Below are 9,264 nucleotides of genomic sequence, written 5' to 3'. Positions count from 1 at the left end.
GGAACAAAGAACCGTGACCGGCCACATGATTTGTGGGAGTGGAAATAAACCTGGATAAGGACAGAAACTCTAAATCTCTGAAATGTGGGTAGGCGGGACATATTAAGGCTCACTGCCCTGAGTTGTCTGAACCAATGGAGTGTGCGCATGGCTCTGTGAGGTCAGAGTTCTGTGGAGTGGTATGTGTGACCCGCTGGGAAAAAAATACCCACAACTTTCTCACCACTGTGATTTTAAATGGTAAACCAATCTCTGCCCTGGACGACTCAGGGAGTGATATTAACTTGGTATCAGGGAAGTTGGTTAAGCCTCTCCAGTTACGCCAGGGTGAGATGCTGTGGGTATTATGTGTGCATGGGTGTACACTTCTGTTCACCACGACTGCGATAAAAGTAAAAATCGCGGGGCAAGTCATCCAAACTACGGCAGCAATTGTACCAAAGTTACCCAATTCCCTAGTGTTATGCTGTAATTTTCCTGGTTTTGACACCCTGATCAGAGGACAACTCACCATAAACAATCCTACTCCGGATGAGGTTTTTCAGTTTATAGACCCTAAATTAGTCTCTGAAGTGTCTAAACCCCTAAATCTAAACGAGAATGTAGGAAGGACAAAAAAAGAGGTCCGCCCCCACCCCAGTTAGCTCTGGTTACTACTCCTAAAAGAAGGAGAACAGAGGATGAGGAGTTGTCAGAGAAAGGGCTGGATGATACTCAGGAGTCAGAATTACCCGTAGTTGTAACAAGTCAAACTCCAGAAGAGGAAGGTTTTGGAAGTTTAGAACTTTCCCCAAGTAATTTTGGTAGGGAACACGCTAATGATCCCCAGTTGAAAAATGGGTTTAGCCAAGCGGTAGAAGTTAATGGGGACAACCAAGGACTCCTATCCATTTATTTGTATTAAAAATTATTTGTTGTACCATGTGAGCCAAGAGGAGGGCCAAGAAATAGAAAAATTGTTAGTACCCAGTTGATTAGTAAGGAAGGTCCTAGAGCTAGCACACACTCACTTATTGGGGTTTCATCTTGGAGTAGAGAAAACACAGAAAAGAATCCTAAAAAGATTTTACTGGCCAGGGATATATAATGCAGTAAAAAGGTTCTGTGCCTCCTGCCCCGAGTGTCAGTTGGCAGCCCCCTGACCAAGCTTGAGGGCCCCGTTTATTCCTATGACTATTATTGAGATTCCATTTGAGATGATTGCTATGGATATAGTGGGTCCCTTGGAGAAATCTGCCAATGGTCATCAATACATCCTAGTAATTCTAGATTATGCCACTCGCTATCCAGAGGCGTTGCCTTTATGTAATACTTCCTCCAAAGATATAGCTAAGAAATTGTTACAAGTATTCTCCCGTCTCGGAATACCGAAGGAAATTTTGACAGATCAGCGCATCCCGTTTACGTCTAAACTTATGCGAGAATTATGCGTAGAGCTTAAAATAAAGTCCCTAAGAACCTCTGTTTACCATCCGCAAACGGACGGACTGGTAGAAAGATTTAATAAAACTCTTACGATGATGTTGAGGAAGGTGGTTGCTAGTGATCAGAAGAACTGGGACACCTTGTTGCCTTATCTCTTGTTTACTATCTGAGAAGTACCACAGGCCTCTACAGAGTTTTCCCCGTTTGAACTGCTGTATGGGAGACACCCAAGAGGGATTCTGGATAGCCTCAAAGAAGAGTGGGAGCAAAAAGCTGTTCCAGGGAAGAATGTCATCCAATTTGTAGAAGATTTAAAAGAACGCATTGCTCATGTTACTCCCATAGCCAGACAACATTTAGAAGAGGCACAGAAGGCCCAACAGAACCTTTACAACAGGAATGCTACGGTTCGCAGATTCCGACCAGAGAACCGATTAATGGTGCTTTCTCCCACAGCAGAAATCAAGCTGTTATCACATTGGCAAGGTCATATGAAGTCCTAGAACAGGTCGGCCCGGTAAATTATAACATTCGACAGCCAGATCGGAGGAAGGTAGAGCAAATCTATCACATAAATCTATTAAAATCCTGGAAGGATAGATAGGTATGTCTGACGGTGTTAGCTAACAAATCCGGGAAAGTGGAGGATCCACTAGTTCAAATATCGGCAGAGCTCACTCCTGAACAATATGGGGAAGCTGTAGATTTGATAAATAGGAACAGGGACGTATTTTCCAGCGCACCAGGGAAAACTAGGGTGGTTTCCCATAATATAGTTACCAAGCCGGGAATAGCCATTAAGATAAGACCTTATAGGATCCCAGAAACCAGCAGAGGGGCTATTCAGACAGTGGTAAAGAAGATGCTTGACCTAGGGGTAATTGAGGAGTACCATAGTCAATTGTCCAGCCCTATTGTTTTTGTACCTAAGCCTGATGGGTCAATACGGATTTGTAATTACTTTAGAAAAGTCAATGAAGTCTCGAAGTTTGACGCCTATTCTATGCCCCGGGTAGACGAGTTAATTGAGAAGTTTGGCGAGGGCTCGTTTTCTAACCACTTTAGATCTTACAAAGGGTTATTAGCAAATCCCATTAACAGTCAGCAAAAGAGAAAACGGCCTTCTCCACACCTGATGGCCTCTTCCAGTATACTGTTTTACCCTTTGGCCTTCATGGGGCGCCTGCAATCTTTCAAGGGCTGATGAATAAATTGTTACAGCCGCACTCGAACTATGCCTCAGCATACTTAGATGATGTGTTAATTCATAGTCCAGATTGGGCCTCACATCTACAAAAGGTTGAGGCAGTGTAGAGAACCTTTCGAGAGGCGGGTCTCACAGCCAACCCATCTAAATGTTCAGTCGGCTTGGCAGAAGAATAATATCTGGACTATGTTGTGGGAAGGGGGACTGAAACCCCAGCTCAATAAAGTAGAACCCATTGAGAATTGGCCCCGACCCCTTAGAAAGCAACAGATTAGGACATTTATAGGCATTGCGGGTTACTACAGGCGATTTATATCCCATTTTGCAACCTGGGCTGCACAGCTTTCAGACTTAGTAAAAACAAGGGCACCCGATGTGGCAAAATGGAACAGTGACAGAGACCGCGTTTTTAGACCTACGTACCGCGCTCTGTAGTCACCCTGTCTTGGTAGCCCCGGATTTGACAAAATAATTTTTTCTACAAACGGATGCCTCCGAAGTAGGTCTCGGAGCAGTCCTGTCCCACTTTGTAGGAGATGAGGAACACCCGGTCTTGTATTTAAGCCGCAAATTGTGTCCCCGTGAACAAAGACATGCCATGGTAGAAAAAGAATGTTTGGCCGTAAAGTCGGCAGCAGACACTTTAAAGTATTACCTATTAGGCAGGCCTTTTACCCTCATCACAGACCATGCACCCTTACAGTGGATGCATAGAAACAAAGAAAATATTTCTAGGGTTACCCGCTGGTTTCTGTCATTGCAACCCTTCAATGTCACAGTTCAGCATAGGCCAGGCATACTGCATGGGAATGCGGACGTACTTTCTAGGGTGCACAGGCCGCTCCACACGGTAATGTTATGCTGAGGGGGATATGTGACAGTCATAGACTCTGTATACATTAGTAGGAGGTGGCAGTATGCCTGCTTCCCAGTTCACGAGGAGTTAACCCAGGTGATTAAACAGGCAACAGGTGATCCTAATTAAGTAAGCTCACCTGCTTTTAAAAGGAGGAAGAGGAAATGCCTCTGGAGCAGCAGTCTCTCTCAAACACTGAGAGAGGACAGAGTAGAGCTGACAGACAGACACAGGCTCCACAGACTTACAGAATGCTGTCCCAATGGAATAAAGCTCCCAGGTAAGGAGCCAAGTGGTATTACCAAATATTGTTGGTCTGGTCTAGCTTAGTTAAACAGCTGGGTAGATAGGGAAGCTAACTAAACTGGGTTAAGCCTACCGGGGATACGCTTTTCTTTATGTTTTGTTTTACTTAAAGGGATAGAGCACCCATTGTTTTGTTATATTTTTGGACAAATAAATCCACCAGCATATTATTTCACCGGAAGAATTGTGTTGTCTCCTCACTAACCACGGCCATCCTGCCACAATACATACAGTATAACTTAAAGAGTGTAATTATACACATACAAAGGGAAAAGCACATACTGTAAAAACATGAAACCCATAAGGGGCATAGTATATAAAGCAAATAAACACATACAGAGAAACAAATAAGGACACATACAACCCATAAGGGGCATAACTTATAAAGCAAATATACACATACAACTCAAGACACATGCAACCCATAAGGGGCATGGTGTATAAAGCAAGTATACACATACTGGGAAACATATAAAGACACCTGCCCCCCCATAAGGGGCATAGTATATAGAACAAATAACTGTAAACACATCCAACCCATAAGGGACATAATATGCAAAACAAATATACGTATACAAAATATATATATATTTATATCAATCATCCATATTAAAGGATGTAAACCTATTATGGAATATAAATACCATGATGATATTGAATCTTGAGATTCCTCCATATAACAAGTAAAGAAATATGCCAAGCAACAAGCATTCAAAGCACAGGATCTGGATGTCATGGAGTTATGGATAAGGCAAATATTATTTCAAGAAGGGAACCAGTTCTATTAATTTATGCAAACCTCGAGGTGCCTTACTGCCGAGGCTATAAATCCAAAACTGTTCATTTTGTAGGAGAATGTTAGCTCTCCTCTCCTTACATCTCTTGGAACAATTTCGATTCCTTTAAAATGCAGTCCATCCGTTTTACCATTGGGCATTTTTGATACCATTAACATGCTCTCCAATCCTTGTTTTGAGCGGTCTAATTGTCTTACCCACGTACCACAGTTTGCAAGGGCAATCTATGATATATACAACAAATGTGGTACGGCAATTAATAAAGTGTTTACCAGTTGTTACCTCACATTCTCTTATCATGCATTTTCCGCATATGTAATTACCCATAGGTTTCGATAGAAAATTCCCATTCAATGGTGCATTAGGAGTTATCTTTTTCAATGCACTGGGGGCTAGAATGTTCTTAATATTTCTGGATTTTCTAAAACCTATTTTGGGTTTTGCTGTAATTGTGTCATGTAGGATGGGGTCCATTTGAAGGACACCCCAATGTTTCTTAAAAATCTTTCTAATTTGAGGCGCATGCGCGGCGGCTAGGTGTATGGACGCCTAAGTGAGAGGCTCCGTCCCTATCGGCACATGAATAAATAATCAATAATAAAAACAGTAAAACACAGCGAAAAGCTGAAATTCACTCACCGGAGCTGCTGAGGATGCTAAAGAGAGCGGTATCACGGAAGAGAACCTCGGTGGTGACCGACTATTTTCAGAAAGGAGAGCCGTCGCAAGTGAGTGGAGGGGAGGATAGCAGACAAATGGCGGGCTCCGATTCAGAGAGCGAACGGTCTACGAGCAGACCAGCAAGTAGAGCAGAGGTCACAGACAAGACTGGGTCACTCGGAAAGATATGAAAGCTTTCTGTTCGGAGATGAAGACCTTCTTTCAGAAAGAACCATGGGAACTTAGGAAGGACATTGATAGCTTGGGGGAAAGAACAAACACACTAGAAAATAAAGTGGACTCACACGCTAGATCACTGCAAAAAAAAAAAAATCCACAGCCCAACTGTACAAAATGATTGCAGAGATTCAGGACAGGCAGGAGGATTCTGAAAACCGGGACCGGCGTAATAACATCCGCCTGCGGGGGTCCCGGAGTCGGTGACAGACCCAGAAGAATACACATCTAACTGGCTCCAGCCTATTTAAAACCAGAGACAGAACATAAAACACAGACAGAGCTCAGTGCACATCCAGTGAAACTCATACACGGTACAGTACCTAAATATATATGTATAAATATCTATTAAATAAAATATTTTTATTGCAACTAATATTGACAGATTTATTATAAATCATTCTTCCTGGTATTACACAGGTTATTAAGAATTTATATCAGTGTTAGGGACCCTTGAGAATGTGGTCTGCCATGCAGTGGCTCAGAGGCTTACAACAATTTGGCCAAAATGTTAAACTAAAAGACCATTTATTTAATAGATATTTATACATATATATTTAGGCACTGTACCGTGTATGAGTTTCACTGGATGTGCACTGAACTCTGTCTGTGTTTTATGTTCTGTCTCTGGTTTTAAATATATATATTGCCATGCTCAGTAGCACTCCTCTGTGACACTCATATGCTTAAATATATGTTGTGGTTATTTTGGGGGTTCAATAGTAGCTTGTTAGGTGTCCAGTATGTTTTGCAATTCTTGTTCAGCTAGTCTTAGCTGATTGGAGGGTGGCAACCTCCTACCTAATTGAAGCTTACCCCCTCCCACATTTAAATGGTTAAAAGCTCACTCCGTAGCATATCCCACTCTCAAGGGAACTTACTTGCTTGCAGTATGATTGTGACAAATCTAATACAGAGTGCTTTTCCTGGTAATGTACACGTTAATAAAAGCTTCAATCAGACTTAGAACTTTGCAACTAATATTGACAGATTTATTATAAATCATTCTTCCTGGTATTACACAGGTTATTAAGAATTTATATTAGTGTTAGGGACCCTTGAGAATGTGGTCTGCCGTGCAGTGGGTCAGGGGTTTACAACAATTTGGCCAAAATGTTAAACTAAAAGACCATTTATTTAATAGATATTTATACATATTTAGGCACTGTACCGTGTATGAGTTTCACTAGATGTGCACTGAGCTCGGTCTGTGTTTTATGTTCTGCCTCTGGTTTTAAATATATATTGCCATGCTCAGTAGCACTCCTCTGTGACACTCATATGCTTATATATATGTTGTGGTTATTTTGGGGGTTCAACAGGAGCTTGTTAGGTGTCCAGTATGTTTTGCAATTCTTGTTCAGCTAGTCTTAGCTGATTGGAGGGTGGCAACCTCCTACCTAATTGAAGCTTATCCCCTCCCACATTTAAATGGTTAAAAGCTCACTCCATAGCATCTTCCACTCTCAGGGGAACTTGCTTGCTTGCAGTATGATTGTGACAAATCTAATACAGAGTGCTTTTCCTGGTAATGTACAGGTTAATAAAAGCTTCAATCAGACTTAGAACTTTGCAACTAATATTGACAGATTTATTATAAATCATTCTTCCTGGTATTACACAGGTTATTAAGAATTTATATTAGTGTTAGGGACCCTTGAGAATGTGGTCTGCCGTGCAGTGGCTCAGGGGTTTACAACAATTTGGCCAAAATGTTAAACTAAAAGACCATTTTATTTAATAGATATTTATACATATATATTTAGGCACTGTACCGTGTATGAGTTTTACTGGATGTGCACTGAGCTCTGTCTGTGTTTTATGTTCTGTCTCTGGTTTTAAATATATATTGCCATCCTCAGTAGCACTCCTCTGTGACACTCATATGCTTATATATATATATATGTTGTGGTTATTTTGGGGGTTCAATAGGAGCTTGTTAGGTGTCCAGTATGTTTGGCTCCAGCATATGCTGCCGGACAAGTCTGTAGCAGACCTGCACTTTGACAGGTGTCACCGAGCTCTACGCTCCAGACCGCAGCAAGGTGACCCGCCGAGGGATATAATCATCAGGCTGCATTATTTTAAAATCAAGGAAAGCATTTGCCAGATTGCCAGAGCGACTAAGGCCTTGGAGTTTGAGGGAGTGAAACTGCAGGTGTTTCAGGATCTCGCCCCCAGGCCCTGGCCAAAAGAAGAGCCCTGTCAGCCATCACCAAAGTCCTGCGGGAGAATGGTGTCCGATATAGATGGCTGTTCCCATTCGGACTCATGGTCATAAAAAATGGAGTGGCGACAACCTTGAAATAAATGGAGGGGGGCGCGGAGTTCCTGAAAAGAATTGGTCTACCTACCTCTTTCCTGGGTCCCGAGCAGCAGCAGCTTACAGCAGAGGCTCCAGCCCCGGAGGCGTCCTGGCAGCGTGTGGAGCCGACACGGAGCAAACACTGTGCTTAAGTGTTGCTCCGGTGTCAATCACCCCCAAGCTTGGACTTAAAGAAGCCATCCCCGGCGCAGATCTTCATAGGGCTCAGTTGGTGGGTAGCTGATCCCCTCTAGTGGCGGGAAGAGAGCGGCGCAGCCATTTTAATCTTACCTCGTGAAGGAGTGGGAAAAGGTCCCCTGGAGGCAGGAAGCGGCAGCACGGCCATCTTGACTGCAGCAGGAATGTTGAAGGAGACCCCTGGTGGCGTGAGGCGACATGGCAGCTTGGAAGGACGGGAGTGGATCGCAGGGGGAAGCCCTCTGGTGGCGAGAGCGCAAAGTGAGCCCGGTGGATCTCCGCTGCTCCTAAGGAGGGGGCGCAGACGGGAGCAAGAGACCAGGGGCGCCCCAAAATGAATAAAATTCAAGGAAAAACGACATAAGTAGTCCATGCCTACCTAAGGGGGGAGGGTAGGGAGGGGGGAGGAATTGAAGAGGGGGGGAGAAAGAAGCGGAAGGATACAGGGGGGGAGGAGCAAGGGGGGGAGATAGAGGGGGGGAAGCGAGGGGGGGGGGGAGAGGGGAAGGAGAGAGGGGGGGGAAGAGGGGGCAAGAGAGTGAGGGGGGACCGAGAGGATACGTTGAGGAGGAAGATATGGGAGAGGGAGCAGGTAAAGGCAGAGCGGGAGACACTCCTCCAGCAAGGTGGGAGGGATGTGAGGGGGGACACCCCAGAGTTTGACCGGGGGAGAAAGAAGATGGCTAGGAAGGAAAGATCTGAGGGGGTCATCCAGGTATGTGCGGGGCAAGATGCTTAACCTTTTTCTCCACTCACCCACAGTCGAGGTCCTCGGGAGTGCCAACGAGGGGATGCTTGACTGCTTGGCCTAGAGGGGAATATAGCATGGTTGTGATCGAGTTAGACCCCAGCTGACCCAGCTGACCGGGCTCACAGCCTTCACACACAAGGAACCGAGCCTACGAGGACGATATGCCCCCATCATGAAGTCAAAGATGCTGGTAGAGGGTGGGGGAGGGGCGACTGGGGGAAGAGGGGGGAGGGTTGGACATATCTAATAAAGATCTCATCTGGAGAGAAGAGAGAGACAGTGGACTAGGGTTTAGCTAGATCGAGGCTACAAGACCAGCCAACAGAGTAGTCTATATAACCAGAGGGACTGAGACCCCGATCGAAGTGGGCCTTAGAGGGGGACGAGAGCTGCCTGCTCTGAACTCTGCCGCAGAAATGAAGTTCACACGAAGCACGAAAGGTGGGGGTGAAAAGCTGTACGGAGATGATTGCCAAGATATGTTTAATTTCACTGTATATAGGTTAAGTTCTGTAACTACAC

This window comes from Ascaphus truei, chromosome 15 (genome assembly GCF_040206685.1).
Source record: "Ascaphus truei isolate aAscTru1 chromosome 15, aAscTru1.hap1, whole genome shotgun sequence".
NCBI classification, from domain to species: Eukaryota; Metazoa; Chordata; class Amphibia; order Anura; family Ascaphidae; genus Ascaphus; species Ascaphus truei.
Note: the sequence above shows the minus strand (reverse complement) of the source record.